This window comes from Mustela putorius, unplaced genomic scaffold (genome assembly GCF_011764305.1).
Source record: "Mustela putorius furo isolate JIRA1106 unplaced genomic scaffold, ASM1176430v1.1 tig00003845_pilon_pilon_pilon, whole genome shotgun sequence".
Taxonomy (NCBI): domain Eukaryota; kingdom Metazoa; phylum Chordata; class Mammalia; order Carnivora; family Mustelidae; genus Mustela; species Mustela putorius.
In genome coordinates this window covers 88,758,600-88,780,980 of record NW_025421998.1, presented here as the reverse complement: position 1 = coordinate 88,780,980, position 22,381 = coordinate 88,758,600, and the positions used below count along the sequence as shown (strand labels likewise).

At 40.9% G+C, this 22,381-nt stretch overlaps 1 protein-coding gene across 2 annotated transcripts in view; it reads right to left on the bottom strand.

Moving 5' to 3' along the window:
- CALD1 (caldesmon 1) overlaps positions 1 to 22,381 on the bottom strand; it is a 188,669-nt gene that overhangs the window by 104,964 nt on the left and 61,324 nt on the right. For both annotated transcript variants that reach the window (XM_004741727.3, XM_013050292.2), the window contains exon 2: positions 17,956 to 18,048. The gene's annotated coding sequence lies outside the window, so the exon portion shown is untranslated. The remainder of the gene's footprint in view (positions 1 to 17,955; positions 18,049 to 22,381) is intronic.

The window sequence follows — 22,381 nt, the reverse complement described above, 5'->3', positions numbered from 1 at the left end:
GGAGGGGGTCACTGTTGGATGCATCTACGCAGACACGTACCTTTCTGGGTTACAGTTTGTGGACATGTGGCAAGAGCATCTGAGAGAGAGGAGAGTGCACACGTGCATGATGGAGGTAGGACCCTCCATTAGGGTATATGAGGTTGTGCAGGAGAGGGAAGGTGTGTATGATTATGAAAATGGTTCTCAGTTGCTCTCCCACCAGGCTGGGGCTGGAGGTCTTCCTTAATCATCACACTCTTATCCCCCAGAGCTCCTCCAAACTTCTCTAGCACTGTCCTATTAAGGGGAGCCATGTCTGGGGAGACTGTAAGTGATTTTCCCCCCTTTACTGGGGAGCAGTGGCTTCCATGTCCCCAGATCCTAATCTCTCATTTCCTCCCCTACCCTCAGTCAATGCTGAGTCTCTTCTAGCAACACTGGTTGGGAAACAAACTCTCAACCAATGTCAAGGCAAAGAGATTCTGTAAACTGGGGAGCTCTAGAGGGTCACAAATGGTCAGGTTAGCCTGAAGAGAAGTATACGCTGGGGAAGATATATACCCATGAATGTGACAGATGAGTTCTTGAAAGGTTTTTTTTTTTAAATTTTTTATTTTTTATAAACATATATTTTTATCCCCAGGGGTACAGGTCTGTGAATCACCAGGTTTACACACTTCACAGCACTCACCAAAGAGGTTCTTGAAAGTTTTATGAGAAAAATTAAATTTTTGTATTGTAAGGGAGGATTGTAGTCATGCTATTGAAAAGACTCCAACATGACTTCTGCTGATGAATCATTAGCTAGGATACCTGTGTCTTTTCAATAAGAGCTCCCAAATACTAGATTTTCTTTCTTTCTTTTTTTTTTTTTTTAAAGATTTTATTTATTTATTTGACAGAGATCACAAGTAGGCAGAGAGGCAGGCAGAGAGAGAGAGGAGGAAGCAGGCTCCCTGCTGAGCAGAGAGCCCAATGCGGAACTCGATCCCAGGACCCTGGAGTCATGACCTGAGCCAAAGGCAGAGGCTTTATAACCCACTGAGCCACCCAGGCGCCCCCAAATACTAGATTTTCTTAAGACAGGGCATAATCTATGCTGCTGTAGTTAAGAAATAAGTCAGTGTTACAGATTCCAAATCAGTTAACATGCAGCCCTTTCCTTCTGGTAATGACACCACAAAATCCAGTTAAGGGCAGGAGAACATTGTGAGCAGACAGCTTTCTAATCTACCACTCAGTTATTACGATGAGAAGCCAGGGAGAAAGCTAAGTCCTATCTACCTTCAAATCATCACAAACTGAACAATGAATGGGTTGGGGAAGGCCTTGGGATATTTGGGCAATGTTATTGCTCATCTTGGAATGCATCAAGAATAAAATCTATTGTGTCAGGGACACTGGAGAAGTTAATGCAGCATCCAGAAGACTCTTAACGTTTATTAAATATGTACAATGTGTTGGGTTATTTTCTTCTTACCTTTTTTTTTTAAAATTAATGGATATCATTCCTTAGAATAGTTTCAAGTTTAAAGACAAAATGAACAGAAAGTGCAGATTTCCCATCCTTTCCTCTCCCCTGCCCAGTTTCTTTTATGTTCATACTGAATTATGTAACCCTACCCCTAAAAAATATATTGAAGACCTAAAGCCTCAGAATATGACTTTATTTGGAAAGAGTGCCTTTGTAGATCTAAGTCAAGCTAAGATGAGTGGGCCCTAATCTGATATTGTTAGTGTTGTCATAGAGAAGGGAAATCTAGACACAGGAGCAGACATACACAGAGAGAAGACAGTGTAAAGACACAGGGAGAATGCCCGGAGAAGGCAGAAGGCAGAGCTGAGAGAGAGAGATGGAACAGCTTAGTGAGAGGGAGCCCTGCTGACACCTTGATTTTGGATGTCTAACTTCCAGAACTTTGAAGACAATGCTTGTGCTGTCCTAAGCCCTTCCTTTTGTGATACTGTGTTATGGCAGCCCTAGAAAACTAGTACAACCTAATTCACACCTTGTAACTGTGCAGTGCATTTGTTACAACTGATGAACCCCTACTGACACATTATTATTAACTAAAATCTATAGATCATATTAGGTTCCACACCTGATGTTGTATCATATATCAACCATCTAGTATCAGAACAGTTTCCCTGCACTGAACAGCCCCTGTTCTCCATCTCCTCACCCTTCCCTCCCTCCCCTGCCCCAACCTTTGGCAACCACTGATCCTTTTACTGTTTCTGTAATAACTATGCCTTTTCCAGAATGTCATATAGTTGAAATCATACAGTATATAGCCTGTTCAGACTGGCTTTTTGCACTTAGCGATAGGCATTTAAGTTTCCTCTATGTTTTTTTTGGTGGCTTGACAGCTCTGCTGGGCCATTTAAAAATATGTTAAATTATTTTATCTACATAATAAACCTGTAAAATAGCTATTAAAATCCCTGTTTTGCAGATTTCAAAGTGTGTGCTTTTAACCACTATAATATTCTTGGACTAATCTATTATTTCCCTCTAGGAATTGTTTCCCCTTTCAAGAAATAAATGAGAGTGCCCTGGGAAAGTTCTGAGAAGACTATTGTCAGTGACCTTTGGTCTAATTCATTGGATCATATAAACTTAGGTAAGAAGTGATCTTCAAAATTACCCATGCCTCTTCAATTGTACACCCATTTGGTTTAAATAACAGAATTATCACGTCTCAGAGATCTCAATTAAATTAAACCTTGCAGATATCGATTAAGCCTCTATTATTTTGTTGTTACTTTATTTATTTATTTATTTATTTATTTTTGTTACTTCTTTTTAATACTCATAAACCAGGATGCTCGGATTCTGGACAGTATCACTGCATACTTTTGTCATATTAGAGTTTCTTCTCTTGCACTTCTCTTGCACTGCACTTCCTCTTCTGACCACTATAACTTCATCCCCAATGTAACTATTTTTCTTTTATTGCAAGGAACCCTAATGTTTCAAGACCCATACCATTATTATACAGATCTTTCTGACTAGTCACCATTATTTACCCACTGCAAATTTCACGGTCTGACTCATTCAGTGAAGTCCCAACAAAAAAACATGTATACCATCAATATGCAATAAGCATTTACTGAGCACCTACTGTTGTCCCAAGTTTTATCACATGCCCTGGGGATACAACAGTGAACAAGACTGAAAAGGTCCCTGTCCTCCTAGAACTTGTATTTCAGACTTTCTTGTTACTTTAAACTTCTACCAGGTCTATCATACCCATCTTCAATTTTGGATCACAACTATGAGCTGTATTCTGGTTTTTATTCTCGAGATTCAGGGCTTTGTGGATGGATCCATGTTTCCCTGCCTCAAAGTTCTGTGTGAATTTCAGCTGGGTGCTCACTGTGGCTAAGTGATGCTTCTCTCCAACCTACATGTACCGGGTGATTCCTGGGTGTCACATCTCCCGCAGGATTCCTCACCTCTGCCCTTCGAATGGTCTTCACTCACTTCAATCCCTCGGTTGTCTTTCTCCACAAACCCTTGGCAAACAGTGATCTGGACTCAGACTTAGGAATGTGAAATCAGGTGCTTGGACTAGACAAGGTCCAAGGTTTCATCCTACTCTATGTAATATTATGGTTCCATGCCTGCTCTCCCATCCAGCAAAGATGGATGCATCAAACATGATATGTCCATGTTTCCTCCTTTTCAGGTCTAAATGATATCCAAGTACATGCTCTTCTGATTTTCTAATTTAGAAAGCATTAACTTTCTTTCCAAGCACATTGTCTGATGGCATCCTAGATAAAACTATTTTATTGCTTCTCAACCACGTCATTCAATTTTCCTTCTCTGCACTTGCAATTCACACATCGCATCCATCTGGAATGGGCTCCCCATTTTACTGTCCATATTCTATTTAGTCATGAATTCCTAGCTCAAATTTCACTTTTTCATTTTGGCTTTCCTGAGGACTCTAGCTTAGAAGTGACTATCTCTCTCCTCAAACATCTATCATTTATTTTGGTAATTAATAAATGTACTGCTTTGCCACTGCTCGATTGTTCTAACTAGTATTTAAATATTTTATTTGAGATCATATTTTCTGTATATTTTCATTCTTAAGGCCACTTATGAATATAGATAACCATTGCTTAAAAATCTCTTCACTATCGGGACATAGTAGGCACCCAGGAATTACAGCTGATTTGAACCATCAGATTTTTATTCTAGATTTTACCATTCTGAGTATGGAAAATGTAATTCCAGCTGATTCATCTCTATATTTTATTGACTGATCAGTGTTTGCAAAGTGAATTAAAGACTTTGGTAAAAGACTATATATGAATCTCAAAAGTTATATAAACCCACATTTGCAGTAGTTACACAGTAAATCTGGCAGTGTTTTCTTTTTGACTGCAGAAAATGAACTTTTGTCCTTTTTAAAAAAATTCAATTTATCAACCTGCTTTGCTCTTTTCTGAACAGAATAGTTCATTTGGGACTCAAAAACCAAATAAATACATGGATTGTAACATACAGTTTGGACTTAACTTTAGCTCAACCTTCACCATCTTGTTCCAAAAATCTGTGCTACTTAAGAAAAAAAAAATACATGCAATCACCAAGGCACATTTGTCAAGACCAGCAATACTGAGTAAGAAAGGGATCAACCTGAAGAGCTCTATCTTCTCAAGTTGTTTCTGTTCTCCAGTCAGTGGAATCTAAAACATGAAGCCCCACTAAGAGCAGGCTAACAGGTTATGGCCTGTTTTGTTTTGTTTTTTCTCTCCATTCCTGCTCAGTCTTTTATCATTACTTTTTCTCTATTTGTATTTCTCCATTTGCAAAACACTGACAGACTTAACGTGACTAAAATCAATGTCTTTGTGTCCTCTCTTCACCTTAGTTAAGACTGGACAGTTTGGGCATTTAAGATTTATGAAGCGATGGTGTTTATGTACACTGATTCCAGCACTTGGGAAGACAACACATTTAGGGACTTTGTTAGCATAAACACTTCTGCTCTATTTGGAGCACTTCTGATCTCTAGGGCAATCATTGTTTGACCCTCTCGTAGGAAAAGTAGATTCATCTCCATTTAAAGAAAAAAGACTGAGACGTATAGAACTTTGGCAAGAGTTCCTGAACCACAGCCAATCAGTGGGAAACCACCGCTGGTATTTAGAATAATCTCTACACCATTCTGAGAAGAGTGAGGAGAAGTGAAAATGTGGAACACAATTACTTCTGTGCCCCCCCCCCCCAGAGTTTAAAATACTTTTCCTTGGTAAACTCAAGGAAACTACACTGAAAGGCATAGGTTAATACCAATTTAGAACAGGCATGGGGCCACTTCTGCTCTTGGCCCCTAGAGAGAGGTCAAAGGCATAGGTGAGAACGCTGAGGCAAAGATGGAACTTCTTTACCAGTCTGTGTGAGAACCAAAAATGCTCTTTGGCAGAAGAAATGTGTATATGTGTTTTCTAAATATATGCCTGATAACAGCAGCTAATTCTGATGTAAAATGATGGGGTCCTTGCCCCAACAGAACTATCCAATAATAGGTAGGTCTGTAGTGAAAGATAGTTTTTAAGATTTTATGGCTGTGCTGTCCAAAATGGTAGTCACTAGTCATGTGAGACAATTCAAGTGAAAAATAATGAAAAGTAAATAAAATAAAGAATTCTGTTTCTCAGCTTCACTAGCCCCATTTCAAGTGCTCTGTGGTTACCATATAAGACAACGCAGAGAGCGTTTTCATCACCACAGAAAGTTCTGTTAGAGAGCTCCCCCCGGAAGGCCTTCTAACTCCCTGCATGAAATGACTGCGTTGTGTGAAGTAATGTTCTGCAGTTCAGAGGTAAGACGGTGTGTAAGACATGGTCTCAGACTTGAAAGACCCGATAGTCTCATAGAGGAGTTGTAGTAATACGTGGGCTGTGGTACAGGACAGCTTCTGGAACCCTGGATGTGCTCTTTTAGTTCCTTCATGAGTAACCTCTCCGTTCTCCTGAAGAGGGTCATTGGGTGAGACAGTCTCACTGTGACTAAGCACTTGGTATTAAGTAAAGTGCTCAGCACAAGCAAAAGCAGCCGAGACAGGGTCTGAAGAAAGATCACACTTTTAACTATGTAACAGGAACCACGAGTGGTTTATTTGCAACACAAGATCAGAGCTCATAGGTCTTTACCAACAGTAAACATGGAACAAAGATTATCCATATTTTACACAATAGTGATTTGACTTGCACAACCCTTTGGCCTTTCTGGTCTACTCAGCTGTAAAAATATCGACAACCTGGGAGTCGGCTCTTTGTGACTGGTTTTCCAACTAACATTTCCAATTTAGGGATCAAAAACTAGATCCAGGGGCACCTGGGTAGCTCAATCAGTTAAGCATCTGACTCTTGATTTTGGCTCAGGTCATGATCTCAGGATCGTGAGATTGAGCCCCACGTCAGGTTCTGTGCTGGCCATGGATCCTGCTTAAGATTCTCTTCCTCTCTTGCTCCCCACCGTCCCCCCCCCAAAAAAACCCCTCCCCCACCACCACCATCTAGATCCAGAGCCTTAGCCAGCTATCATGTTGATACAAGGTATTATTAGCAAGGTCAGACAGTTCAGATGGCAGGATATATATCCAGTTACATTGCCGGAGAAATTCAGAGTTATGTGCCAGTGGAAACAGGTTTGTACATGAAAGACATGCTATTATTAATTGGGGACAAATCATTCCCTAGTGAATTTTTCAACTTCTATTCATGATGATCTTCAAATGCATTTATTGTGTTCTAGAATTACAAAGCAAGTTAGAGGCTATCTTCTAGGAGTGTATAATCTTAGATGAAAAGCTCTGAAACAAACCAAAGGACATTATCCATGAGATCCCTTGGACATAATACATAAATTTACACAGAAGTTAAATAATAATTTGAAAAGTGCTTAGACTGCTTCCTCTTTCCTTTCACATGAATCATGTAGATGGTAGTTTGCCCAGTTGTGAGTTTGGAGAGTTCTGGACTTTTCTTCATGTAAGAAATGACTCATGGTATAGGCTTAAGACTAGCATAAGACTACAGGATCCCTGAACAACTTACTCACTGACACGAGTTTGTATGGATACCTACAGTTTTCTACTGGAGCACTTAATCTACGACTTGTATTTGAATTTCTAGGTACATATCTGTCTTTCCTAGAAGATGGTAATCTCCTTGAGGTTACTGCTTGTTTTCGTGATCCTTTGAAGTAGTATTAAGGAGTCGATCTGAGAGTCCCTTAACTATTTTTTCTTATAGTCAGCAAGGTTGAAGACTTGTTGAATTGGAATGGATTCCAGGGCATTTCTTTCATTGTACTTAAATGGTAAATGGAGGAACTTGGCTGAGGCCCTTTCAAAAGGCCGTGTGTGTCTCCAGGCCAGCTTTTAGTACTGCCTTGGGATGGATGGAGGCTCACTATGGAGCTCTATTTTATATTGCGATTTGTAGCTGTGCTTGTTTCCTCTGGTGGAAAAGAATCCTGTCTTAGAAAGACACTCTGGCTTCAGGAGAGGGATATGAGGCATTTGTAACTGAGGGAATAGGCTAGTTCTGGAACATGGAAAGAGAAAGAAGGACAAAGAAGACATATGATGAATAAAAAGAGAATCAGGGTTGGGCTGAAACCCTCTAAATTGCCAAGGTCTTTGGAGATTCCTTGCCACTCCTCCATCATAATTAGAAAATACTGACATTCAGAGCCGATTTAAATGCTTCCATCAGTCTTTAAAAAAAAAAGTGTTGCCTGATTTTGCTCTCTAACCATGTTCAGAAATTAGAAACATAAGGCACTGTTCTGGATGTTTGCTTGGGAACCCACCCCTCCCAAGCCTGGTGTCATTATCCATTGGCAAGAGGACTTTTATCTTTTCTCACCATCTCTCTCAGGAGTCACAGCCCAGGTCACAGGAAGAGTGTGAGGTTGCCACAAGCATTCCTGGAAAAACCTGGAGACCTCCGGCGCCACCTCAAACTCTAAACCACTCGGAAGAGACTCATTTTGCCTGCCTGCTTCCTTGTTGGAGCTCTATAAATCTGTGCTGCCTTTGGAAGGCAGTAGTTCCAGTGTGGTAAGGTAGGTATTCAAACCAAAAGAGGCAAAGGGAGGACCTGGGTGTGAACCAGCTTGAAAGGACATCCTCGTTTGTTTCAGAGAGAAAGCAAGCTGCTCTTACAGCTGATTCTAGCGTTCCTCACCCTTTTGCTGGGAAACCTGCACTTTGCAAAATGCAGAAGAACGTAGTCTGGGAAGCTGCAGCAGCACGTTTTTACTTCTTACAAAATCCACAAGGAAAACGGAGAAATACTTGTAATCAAGGACTTCAACTCAACAGGCACCTAGCTTGTCCAATTAAAACATGTGGCGACCACCTGCTAAGCATCTTGCAAAAAATGATACCTTCTTGTTTTTCTACCTGATCTAAAGTCTCTTTGGAGCACATGTGCATTTCATAGCTTTTCACACTCAAACAATGCTGTCCACACTAGGTATAAAGATGACTAAGCAATTTTGTATTAAGTAACCAAAGTAAGTCCTGCCAATTTTAGAATAATTAAGTTTCTGCCGTCTAATATAAACAGTTCCAAGAACTACATGCAGCTTACCAAAAGTATATATTACAAGTAGTCAACACTGTGGCCAGCTGGCAGACAGCTCAACCTAGTAAAGCAGAATTGTTCAGAATTCAGAGTATTATTTTTCTCTTCTTTCATTATTTTTTCTGCATCCAACTTTGTTTCTTTGGGAATGTTTTCAAGTACACAAAGCAAGAAACTATTGTGGAATTGCACCTCCTGTAAACGAAGGAGCATTTCTCTTGAGATCCTCTGGAACACACAAATCATTCCCATTTCAGCCCTGTCTATGCAGACAGCCAAAGCAAAATGGAGCAAGTAATTCTACTTTGTTTCCCCTTCAAGCTGAAGTGTTCCTGCTTGCTTGATCATAAGAAAGGCATACATGACCACCAGACAAACAAATATGCACATTAAACTGTATGTCCATTGGGCACCAAAAATGCCTTCTTTCTGACCACAGATACTTGTACTGCCTTTACCAAGTAGCTCAGTGGGCCAGAATTTATTGCTAATAAGGCTGAAGTCATAGATTGAATACCACCAGGAATGAGTTAACTGTTTGAGAGAAAAAAAGCCCTGAAACTATTGCCATGTGCTATGACACTGATCTTGGCCAGCTATAATGGCAGATGTGGCTCAAAAACTTCAACTTGAGAAAACAGAGATGGTTAGACTAACCCATTCCACCATAACTTTCAATAGCGTCAAATGAGTGTGTGTCATCACACCAAAGGTCTCTGCATATTCAACTGTATTGTAAGCCCTGTTGTCTTCACTGAGATTAAATTCATACAGAGTCAAGAGTGGTTAAGGCTCTACAATGATCATCACAACAAAAACATCAGGAAAAACAATCAACAAATACTGTGAAATAATATTCACATACTAGCCACCTTGCTTGATGTAGCAAATGAGCCGTGAACATGACGACTCTGCCCTTGTTGGGCTTATAGTCTAATGGTAGAGATAGGCAATAAATAAATAAAATACAAATTGGGATAAGGGTTAGAAAGGAAAAACACACGGCTCCAAGAGAGTGACGGGAGTGACCTAATGCTTTTCTTTGGACTGAAATAGGACATCAGCAGTAACAGCTTTTTCAGACAAGAATGATATTAATACACGCACAGACATGGATTCATAAAGAGAATGTGAGTTCATAAGACCAGAGTTTATATTCATTAAACAAACACATATATAAAGACATCTGTTTTGAGCCAACACTCACTCTTCTGGGTGCTGATGAACCAAACTTTTTTTCTGTTTGTCTCTCCTAAATAAGTGTGTGAGGAATAAAGTAGCTTAGTCAGGTTTGAGGGATGGCGAACTAGTCTCACCCCTTCTTTCCCACCTCAGGTTCTGTGTAAGTGATATAAAAATAATGATCTATCAGATGCTGTCTGCCAAAATTTATATAGATTTAGAGAATTCACTTAAGATAACTTCACGTGGCTGAAGTAGGAGGCACATGTGAGGGCATCTTTTTGGAAACCATCCAGCTCAGTGACCTTCTGACAAGAAAAGCACATTTCCCACCCATGATTAAGCCAAAATTTGCTGATTGAAACAAAGCTGGACTACTTTGTTTTTTCATGATTCCAAGAAATGAACAGTCCATAATAAATTTACCCCAGTGGCAGAACATCGCACAACCAGCTTTTCCCCTTGAATACCACAAACAGACCTTTCATTTGTTGACACACAGCCCCTGGACATTCATGAAAACAAGATGTTCTCTTGCTGCTTTTTAAGTTAAATGGATTTAAGTCAGGGTCTCAGCCGAATTTCAAAAACAGATGTTACATAGCAGAAAGGCTGAACTGACCCCAGAAATGAGAGGCCATTTCACTTGAACTTGAATATTCTTCGTTAGCAGGAGGAACAATCAAAGATGCCTTTAACTGGAAACAGCAGCAACCCAAGGTTTACTACTGTCTCTGTTCAGTGACAGCCTGCGGGTCTGGGAAGCTGTTGGGCATGTAGGACTCCTGGTTTGGGGAATAAGCAGGTGAGGGATTATGATTGGGAAGGCTTACATGACTTGGTCATTGAAGGGTCTGGTGAGGAAGAATGATCTGCTTCCCACACACCACCATCCTGGTCCCTGGAATCCCCCAGGGGTCTTCCATGAAATGGATTCCCTACACCCATCACATGACTCCTCTTCAGACCCCGCCCTTAATTTGAAAACACAGCTCACAGCCCAGGCCACACTCCTTTGCCTTGCAATAATACAGCCTTTGTTTCTGCCTCTGGGCCTTTGACTCTGCTTCTTCTCTCCGATTACCTGATGTGCCTTCACTTGGAGAAGAATGGATGACTGCTAAGAGCATTCAAATTCAAATTTAAAAAAAACAACAACTACAAAAAACCCATGCTGAGCAAGAGAAGCACATATATGCAGGTCAGTGTGGGCCTCAGGTTGCCAGTTTGTGACCCCTGATTATAGGGCCATGCATTAATGGCTGATCATGGGCTGGGCTACACCCTGTGACGGGATATAAGAGTAAACTCACAAAAGAACCCATACAAGCTTACAGTCTACCTGGAGAAGTTTATTTACTTAGCCTGTGGTTAAATGGCACCTACTCTGTACCAAGCACAGTTCTCAGAATTTTATAAATATCATCTAAATCATTGTTAGATGATATCATCTAAATTAGATTTAGATCATCTAAATCTAAATCTTTGTTAGATGATATTTATAAAATATAATTTTATAAATATCATCTAATCAGAATTTTATAAATATCATCTAAATCATTGTTAGATGATATCATCTAAATTAGATTTAGATCATCTAAATCTAAATCTTTGTTAGATGATATTTATAAAATTCTCACCCAGAGAGGGTGAGTCATGTCTCCAAGGTCACAGAGCTAGGAAATGATAGAGCTGGTATTTACATCCAGGCAGCCTGGCCCCAGAGTCTGTACTTCTAATCACACTCATCTCAAAAGACCGGTAAGTGGATCATACAAGGTAGACTGTGGCAAGAACCTTGATGATGAAATGACTGTGTGATTGTCTGGAAGGATCTATGCTCCTGTACAAATGTCCTTTAGCAGGCGCTGTTTCCTGGCCCAAGGATTCGGCCTGCTCCATGTTAGGGTAAGCTCCATTTATGATGTTTATTAGTGAAGTAAAAATGAATCTCCTGTGCTTGTGGGTTTTGTTTTTTTTTTTTTAAGATTTTATTTATTTAACACAGAGAGAAAGAGCAAGCACAAGCAGGGAGAAGGCAGAGGGAGAAGCAGGCTCCCTGCTGAACAAGGAGCCTGATGAGGGACTTAATCCAGAACTCCAGGATCATGACCTGAGCCAAAGCCAGATGCCCAACCAACTGAGCCACCCAGGCATCCCTGAAACTCCTATTTATGTTCATTTGTGTTTTGGCAAACTGATTTATTATTTCACTTAAGTGGGATTAACTTTAGAAAATAGGCTGAATTCATTCTAAGGTCTTCAAAAATAAAATACAGTACTTCATACTTTGACTATTTCTTTGCTTTTTAAAAAATGTAATTAGTTTTAAACGTGAAGATCAGTCATCTAAGTTTATCTGTTTGTGTCAGTCTCAGGGCAGAGCCATGTTTGTGAGATGTGAAGACTGTTTGGGAGGCCTTCTTTAAGAAAGAGAATACAGGATTAAATGTAAAAGAAATTAGCAGAAGTGCTGTGGCAGAGATGTGTCCAAGGGAGGGGTCCTTCAATTTCACCTCTGCTGAAAGACCTTAGGGTCTTCTGAGCATTCCATAAAAATGTCACGGTTTCCTTACTTTGCTTTTAATTTTCGATGGCTTTGAAACTACAGTTATGTTCCCCTTCTAAAAAGTGTTTCCTGAAAACCAGAATTTAGGAAACAAATAATACTAGGTACAATTATGCATCATTCTTCAAAGCAATTTGCAGCAAAGTAGGATTATAGATAGATATAGCCAGCACACTGCTATGTTTTGTGTATAAACAACATAATTAAGCATGACAGGTGGACAAGAGGGCAGAGAAATTTTAAAATATTATGACTCTTTGCCAAGATGAAGCCAACAAAAAACAAAAGTATTGGAAATCACAATTTATGTCACTGAGTGCATCATTAGATTCACCAGTTTCCGTTGCATTGAATAAAAATTAGTCTGTTTTATAGGAGAGAATGAAGGAATGGCAGAATTGCTAATGTAGTCAAGACCTAACAAAGCACCTGAGATGGAGAGGGTCCAGGTCGCTATACTCCGGAAACAGTAAATTAATGAGTGATTGAATATGTATGTTTGAGGAACAAGAGAAAGGACAGATGGTACTAACGGTGGTCACAAGCCTCCACCTTAAACTTCAACTTACAACTGCATCTTTATTTCCAAACCATTAGCCAGCCTTCTGAGGGAGGCAGTCAGATGTACTCCCAGAGTCTCTCATTACAACACGTCTTTATATTTACACACTGCGTAAGTCTGAGAAGGAGTCATATTCACAATCATGGGTATAATATACTTATGGAAGGAAATCTTTGAAGAATGTGGAGAAAATGTTTTTAGACGATGTCTTTCCTTCAATCTCAGCCTGTGTGTGTGAATTCGCTCCCCCTCCGCGTCGTCTGGGTGTGATCAACACACTTTCCCCAGACTGAGGATGCCCCATTCCATGATAGAGCCTCCCTGGTCATTCAGTAACAGGACTCAATATTAATGTTGGCCTTCTCCATCCCTTTATAAGAAAGTGTTTTCAGCCAAAGATATTAAACTAGTCAACCCCTCTTTTCTCCTGTCAGAGAAACAGCCAGCATCCTGAAATCACAGCTCATTTGTACTACATTGGCGTGAATATTCAGACTCCATTTGTCTCCAGCTCTTAAACGCTGGTGTCAGAGTGAATGATAGACATTTTGTTTTGAAAAAGGAGGAGGAAAAAAAGGCCAAAGTAATAATTTTGGCCCAAAATATCTATTTCAGGGAATGCAGCTCTCCCTTTTCCTTAGTAAAAGTCGATTCAGAAAAAAGAAATATCTAGATTTAATTTGGCATTTAGTTGGACTTGGGATATAGAGAATGGTGGGAAGGAAACTGTTTCAGATGTGCCCCCTAAAAGTGAGTGCTTGTTCTACGTAAGCCCTCTTGGAGTATGGCTGCACGTAGCACAAGTCATCCACAACTGCATTTTATTAAACAGCCCAAAGTAGAGTTCAGAAGCTGCCTGGTCTATGTCCTTCCACTGAATATATCCACTCCTAGTTATACACTCAGGTAAGACTTTTGATCATTTTGGTTGAAAGCTGTTGAACAGCACAATCATTCTTTTTTTTTTTTTTTCTTTACTCATACTCATTAGAACAAAAAGTCTGAAGAGGAATTCTAGAAGAGACTTTCTTCTAGAAAGTGCTCCTGGCACCACTGTCTGTTTTACCCTGTCCTCTGTGGCCCTCATCTTGGTTTGTCTACCCTGGTACAACCCCCTTCACTAAGAGCTTTGCTAGGCAGGAGTGCGTACTTCCACAGAGACACCTCTTAAAGCCAGCTGCAATTCCCTGGCCTGGAAACCTTCATCATTTGGCCAAAGTTCCAAAATCTGCATAAGGTGATGCTGTAATGTCCTCTTACCCTGCCTAATGTGAAGGTTTCCAGAATGTTGAGATGACCATGGGACTGTGTTCCTCTTGTCCTTTCAAGCCTTCACCGAACTTGGGCTCATGGTGTATTTTCTTCCTTATACCACATGACAAGGACCTAAGTGTGGACTCCTAAAGGTGAGATTCTTGGGGAAGGAGTGGATTCAAGATATTCTCACATATGAGGCTGGTTCTAGAGCCAAGACCCAGAAATCTATAGGAAAGGTTCTTAGTTGTAAGAAAGCCCCCTTCAGATCCTGTGATAACAAGCTTGGGCACACTTGAACTAAACAAGAGACTGAGCACTTTATTAAAGGTGCCCAGGGAGACTCGTTCTGCAAAACTCAAGAAAAAAGAAAGAAGAAAAGAAACTTCTCTTTCCACTCCATCTGGAGCTTCAACTGACTCCAAAAATACTGGCCCACAGTGGTTATAAAATCTCCCATTTATGCTGTTCTTAAACAAGGGCAAAGGCTTACAACTCAAAGCACTTCTTTTACATGCTCATAGGAAAATCCTCTTTCTCTCCAAACCTTGTAGCTGACTGAAATTAATGAAACCCAGTCAGGAGGCACCTCTGCTGGCCACTGGCCACCATTCATTTGGAACACCCCACCTAGGCCATTCATGGATTGTCGAGCTATTTTCTCTTGACTACAAAATTTCTCTTTTCTCATGTTATGTAAATAACAATTTGAGTAAAAATCACTGACTCAGGTGTCACTGGTATTCTGGATAGCTGCATAAAAATTGGCATCTTTTCCTGGCTCCTCAAAGAACACCAAGAGGGAAGTGAGGGTGTGGGTACATCAAGAAAGTTGGTATCTCATAGTCATTAAAGAACATGGGTGGGGTGTGTAGACAAGGAGGAAGTTTCCAGACCTTAGAAAGCCTCTTCCACTGATAATCAGACAATCCAAGGAAAAATCAAGGTTCTGCTAAAGAAAGAGAACTAAGAGAGGAAAAAAAAAGAAAAAAATTGCAAGGAGAGAATTCAAAGGAAGAAAAGTAATACTTCAAAAAATAGAAGAAATGAATACATATCTGTCCTTCTTTTGTTTGTATCAAAGAAAGCAGGAAAAATTAAGGAAACTGGTGCTGGGATGAACAGGTCCTGTGAGAAATGACATTTGCTGGTGGGGCTTAGGAGAAGATTGTTATGGCCATCATGGCCCGTCCACGCTCCTCCACCCCCCATTCTGATCTGGCCGTGAAATTCTAAAATATTGCCAAAGCCTCCTTGAGAGCACAGGTAGAGGAGGGGGGAAACCAGCAGGTATCAATGGACTAAGGAAGGAGATCAGTGTGAAAGTGGCCCCCTCCCCACTACTGAGCCCTTTACTGGCTGTCTAGACAAGATGCACCTGACCCTGAGAAGGATCTACTTTCTGTCTCTCTGGACATTGAGGAATCTAATCCCAAGGCTCCCCTACTGTCCAGTCTGATCAGCTCTGATTGGCTGATGGAAGAGAATGGCCACAAAGGAAGGACTGAGGTGTGAGACCCTATTGGCAGAAACCTGGGGAGTCAAACACAAGCTCATGGATATAGTTAGCTAGATGTTGGCAAAGTTGGGGAGGGCAAGCCCCACAGTAAAGGTTTGGGCATAGACCCAAAGGAGAGGACAGAAGAAGAAATAAAATAGGTCAAAATAAATGAGAGAGAAATAGGTAGGCATATTTCAGTTAATATATATGTTCTTACAAACCCTCATTAGAGGTAGCATGTGGATTTCTTTTTCACAGGAGGGTTCTTCTGTAATTTCCAAGAAAACCTTCTGCATACAATTTCTGGTGGCATTTTAGAAACATTGCTCTTCTATTTCCACACAATCTCTCTGGATGACATCCTCCATTCTCATGGTTCTAATTCTTTTTTTTTTAAATTAATTTATTTATTTGACAGACAGAGATCATAAGTAGGCAGAGAGTCAGGCAGAGAGAGAGGAGGAAGCAGGCTCCCCGCGGAGCAGAGAGCCTGATGCAGGACTCGATCCCAGGACCCTGGGATCATGACCTGAGACAAAGGCAGAGGCTTTAACCCACTGAGCCACCCAGGCGCCCTCTGTTTCTAATTCTTAAGCAGAGGTTTTGACAGGGAACATCTGTCTCCAGCTCTCTCTCACCTGCCTTCAGACTGGAGTATGCCCTTGAAGTCCAAGTCCTCACACTCAGTAAATCCCAATCTAAACTCATCAGTCTTCCCTCCTATCTCTGGAACAGTGCTCTCATCGAAGAGTGATGGGATCTTGGGGCAGGCTCGTGCTATTTACTGTCTCCTACTTTTTTGAAGAGAGAGGTAAGTCTCCTGAGGTCAGCTAATCATATTTTTCTTTCAGTCCCTCTCCAATGTTCATTTCCACTTGTTGCGGTAATGGGCAGCAAATGAGGAGAAAGTACCACTAACAGTCATCATTTGCAGTCTTAGAGCAAATAAATTGTAGGTTCAGAGGCTATATCTAAGCATCTATGTATTCATTCATTCAATAAATATTAAATGTCTTACTATATATAAAACTTACTTACCTATACCTGTGAGACACGTAAAAGGCATACTCTTCAATTTCAAAAATAACACTATGTTATTGGAAAATGAGAGCTGCACACAAAGGACTACAACACATCACAGCACAACCAAATGTTCTCAGAGTGATGTCCATGCTACGGAAGTCAGGTGAGGAGAATCAGAGGGAAGTGCATCTTCAATAAACCAGAAATCTGCATATTAGAAACAAAGGATGCTGGGGCGATATAGATTGAATTACAGTGCCCCAAATTCATATGTTCAAGTCCTATCCCCCAGGACTTTAAAACATAAATGTATATGAAGACTGAGTTTTTAAAGAGGTGATTAACTAAAAATGAGGTGTTTAGGGTGAGCCCTAATGTGAAATGACTGGTGTCCTTGTCGGAAGAGTAAACGGGCAGAGAGAGAGACACACCAAACATGCAAACATGTGTGTGCACTGAGGATGGCCACGTGAAGACACAGGGAGAAGACAGCCATTTGCAAGCCAAGCAGCGAGGCCTCAGGAGAAGCCAGCCCTGCTGACATCTTGATCTCAGACTTCTAGCCTCCAGAACTGTGGGGAAATTTCTGTTGTTTAGGCCACCCGGTCTGTGGTATGTTGCTATGGCAACCGAGCAAACTAATACAGGGTGCAAGGGATATAATCCGGAAATAACACTTGCCTGGGAACCACACTAAATTCCTCAAAAACTTTCCCTCCTACTGGTGCCAGCCTGGGCAACACTGTGAACCAGTAAAGTTTCCTTTTCTTTCTACATCCTCTCCCTTCTGAAATCCCCTCTTTCTGCTCCCCAGCAGACCTTTGGCCTGTGGAAGTTCTCTTCTGGCTGAGGAGGGCTCACGGGCAGTGAAAAGTACTTATTGCCCCTGAAATCACCAGCGTCTGTGCAAAGGTGAGTTTATGCACTGGGGAAGACTGACTCATCATCTCCCCAGTCCCTCAAGTCATCAGCATTCTCTGCAGGAAGTGAGAATTTCATTACTATTGATCTGGGACTGTTGTACTTAAGGTACTATATATGTGGGAAAAAATAAAGCAAGAAATCAAATTACAAAGCAGAAAAAACAGCTCTTCCAAACTTGATAGATTAACTGGTAAATAAGCTATGAGGAGCACAGCAGAAGGCCTGGCTTCTCACAGTGCATCTTTAGGCATAAGAATTTAAAAAATCAGGCACAGAGTGGCTATGTAATTGCTAAAAAGAAAGCCTCCCCTCCCCCTCAATAATATAAATGCTACTCACAGGTGTACAATCAGATGTCGCTTCTGAGCCTTCTGGTTGATCACCAATTCTTGTAGAATTTGATTGAAGAATCTTAAAATGTTTTAATGATACCTGGTATAAAAGGAGAATGGAAACATGATTAAATGGAATGAATTTTAGTTAATGTAAACTGTATGTTTTAAAACATAATTTCTCATTCAGGTATTATTATAAGCTAGGACCTTAAAGGGGAAATAAGGCACTGATGGATGTTGTGCAATTGGATTGTAAAGAAAATGAATATAATTACTCCAGTGTCAACCCCTAACTTATTATAAATAATGGGGTAGAGAAGGTGGTATAGTTAAGACAGAACAGGGAGTACTACAAATACCAATAATCAAAGACAAAGGCTTTGGAACATAATTAAGGACACCTTCTAAGCCCAAACCTCAATCCTCCCAAGCTTCAGACTCTCAAAGACCATTTGGACCCTTTGCTTTGTCCAGAGTCTTCTGTTGATGATGTTCAGGAACTTGAGTAATTGGTAGGAGAGAGTCTAGAGGATTACGATGATAGAAATGTACTAGTAGATAATCTAGAGTTGGCTCTCTTGTACTTGAAATACAGCAATAAATATTAAACATTAGAAAAGACCAGAGAAATAACAACTGTGACAGTAAATCACCATCACACCCTTAAACCTTTCCCAACATGATGCAACAAGGACTTCTAATAAGTATGAGTATGAAATGCAATTTTACGCTTTTAATGTTTGCCTTTAATCGAGTAATGGGTCTCAAGGGGACCTTAAGAATATAGCTTGCTTTCATCCATCCCCAGCCTCTGCCACTGGGCATTGGAAGAAAACAGAAGCTCACAGAGGTGAAGGGACTGGGTTGGAATCTCATGCTAGAACCTGGATCTGGATTCCTAGATCCTCATTTCAGTTTTCACAGGTAAAACAAGACAAATCAAAACGAAACGAAAAGCTGCCTAGCATGTTAACTTATGGTTTGTATCCATCTGAGGAAGGCTGTTTTGCAGACTAAGGATCAGGGAACCTTGAGGGGCTCACAGATTCGTCAGCAAATCTGGGTGTCACCCCTTTCCTTAATCTTGAACGGCCACTCAGGCTATCCATAGCTCCCCTCCCTCAACCTCTACCACCTCTTCCCATTGGTCCCAAGTGCAAACATCTATGGTACTGTCCTACAGCTAAAGTTCCCAGCTAGGCATTCTGGGAATGTGGCCCTCATCTTAAGGAGACTAAAATCCAGTTGGAATGATAAAACCTATAAGTACACTTCTGGGTTACAAAGCCAGAAAGTGACAAGATCTCCAAATCCCACTTAGATTCCTTTTCTTCTACTGTGGGTCCAACTTTGGAGATCTTTTCTATAAATGTGAGGAGGAGAGGACAATAATAGTGAGACATTTCCTAGATGGAAAGCCTGCCTAAAGCTGCTTCATAATCTGGTTCCTTATAGTTCCTAGTCCCCCACCAGAATGTAGTAGGACAAAAAGAAGTATCTGTTGGATGAATGAATGGAAACCATGGATGAGTTTCCCAAAACCATAGGCCAAAGTTTGTGTATATTAGTGTTCATTAGCTTTCAAGGCAGTCTCTGTTCCCTTTTTCTTCCCATCAAAATAAGAACCACTTGCTAAAAACTTAGCAGAGTACTTGAGGATGGATTTTAGATGAGAACTGATTTCAAAGAGTGCTCTTATAAATTAATTTATAGACACACACACACACATACATACATATATATATATATATATATATAGAGAGAGAGAGAGAGAGAGAGAGAGTGCCCTGTGTCCCAGGAATATATCAGGAACATGAAAACGAACAAACAGTCCTGGTGCTTGGCCTTATGGTGTTTATGGTATATTGAACCCCTAGAAGTGGAGTTCTCAGTCTGGCTACACATCAGAATCCCCTGGGGGGTGGGCTTTGAAAAAATATATGGGATACTCTAGAGAGGTGCCCAGGAATCTGCAACTTAAAAATAGTTGCCTATATTTGGAATGTGATATAGATTATCAGACCCTCCCCACAGAGACCGCCCATCCTTGACCTTCCAGCTTCAACAAAGACATCAGAGACTAGAAGGAAGCAAGAGTTGTATGCCTGGACTGAAACTGAACATACTGAGAGACACTGAAATTGGCAGAGAAAACCGTTCCCAGTATCTTCCCCAAACCCTCTGGCAGGATCAGTATTTATGTGCCTAGTTTTCCTTTCCCTACGTTCAATTCCCTCAGCATTTTTATTTTTAATTTTAGGAAAGAATAAAGGAAAAATAGAGGAAGAAAATGCTACCAGTGGAAAAAACTGGTTTTGGTCTATAGCGGCCAGGTCTACGTTCATGAACTTTCTTGTTCGTGAGGCAAAGAGAGAAAAGGAAGGCTTCCAAGAGGAATGGCAAAGTGACTGAGAAGTGGAGTTCGCCTTCAGACATACCCTCCTTTCTATTTTCCAAGTTTGAATCGAAGGGCCAACAAAACCAATGAAGTGCTTACTCCCTGTTTTAAAATCTTTTTCTACCATTAGTTACCGTGCAACTTCCAATAGTTTCCAGGGCGAACTGTTATTCACTGGACCCCTTTAAGCTTTTAATTCAGTGCCCAACGCATGGATTCTGGCTGACCTGGCTCAGAGGCAGTTACCGAAATTCTCTGCAGGCAAAGCTGAGTCTAGACCGGATGGTAAAGAAGGAAAAGCCCTGAGATGAAGGACGAGGGAAAGCGACAGAGAGAAGGATTGTGTTAGGCAAGTGAGCCCGTCTTCTTCCCACAACCCCCTTCCCAGCCCATGGCAAACAGCCAGGTGCTATTTATTGCTCCTTTGATTGAACCGTCTGCTCAGGCATATGAAGACATTTGGGTTTTATATGAAAGCATTCGCTCTGGGAGAATCAAGGTGTAATAAAAGGAAAGAAGAAATTTCTCTTCTCTCAATCAGATTTCTAATACCCAAGAGTAGTGATTTTCTTAAAAACCTCAAAAAACAAAAAACAAAAACCTCTAGCTAAAACCAGACGGTAGCATGAGAAACAGAAACCAGCACCTTCCTAGGTTACAATGCCAGTACAAATTTGCAAAAAGTGATTACAATTCTACCTTAAAATCCCTACCGCAAGTATTCACAGAAAGATGTCATTTTCTAAATGGATACCAAAGGGTTGGGTGAAGGGGAGGGTCTTCAAAGGTAATTATAATAGGTAGTTATTGCAAAGGTTAAATTAGGGTTCTTTATTAAAAAATGAATAACTTTGTAGAGCCAATGAGAACCAGGTTTTAATTACTTTAAAATTTTATGTAGTTGTATTAGGACCCCTTATTTTAACATTAATATTTATCTTTAAAAATCTGCCATGATTCTTATAATATGCCCTGCTTTCCTTAAGGACACGATAAATACTATGTATTAAGGACTTTTAGTGCCAACCCTTGTGCTAAGCATCTGGTACACGTCTATCTGGTCTGATCTCTATAGCAACCTAGTGAGGTTCAGTCTTAGCCCTAAAAAGCTCATTGTATTTAAGTCATTTGCCTCGATTCACCCAGCGAGTAAGTAGTGAAGCGAGTACTGAAACCCAAGGGCTGATCCAGTTTGCTGGGTGTATTTAAAGGACCACGCCCACATTCACTGATTCACTGAATGAGTACTCTGCACCAGGATGGGGCCCACGGAGATGAGCAAGGATGGCTTGCCCAGAGCCTGTGTTCTGGTGGAGTAGAGACAATACACGTACTTCTGATAGTGAATAAAACCACAAGTTGAAATAGAGGGCCAATGGAAGGCCACCAGAGTTGCATGGTGAAAGATGGTCTCTCCAAAGAGAAGACACTGAGGCTGCAGATCCATTTCTAGGAAGGAGTAGCCCATGTGAAGATCTAGGGAAAGAGTGTACCAGGAGGAGTCCTTGAGAATCCTGGCATGAGGTAGAGGCTTTTATAAGATGGCTCTGTGCTCTGTGATCGTGTAAACTCTTTCAAGTTACTTGGCCCATAAGGGACTCAGGCCTATCTGTCTGTTGGCAGAGAACACAATGCTGAAATGAGCTGAACAAGGGACTTACCAAAAAATGATCCTTAAAATACTGCCTTTGCTGGAAATGATGACAGTGGCAGTGGTGCTGGTAATCTGGCCCTACCCACAGAGGAGAGTGCCAGGGACACACATGGCCACCTTTGCATTCAGTGCCCAGAATGATGGAGGTCCCCTGCACCCCCTCTCACTTGGCAAACTTGAAGAGAGCTGCTGTCCGTGGGTCTATGTGAGCTCCTTTCAGTCTTATGCATTGGAGGGTAAGGCAGAGTACTTCTTAATAACAGAAGAACGAAAAGCTACAGGACATAATCCTTGGAATGGGAAAGGAATGATAAGTAGCTATGTCAGTCGTAGTTGGCAGGAAGTCACATAATTTGTGGGGATGGAAATTAAAATAAA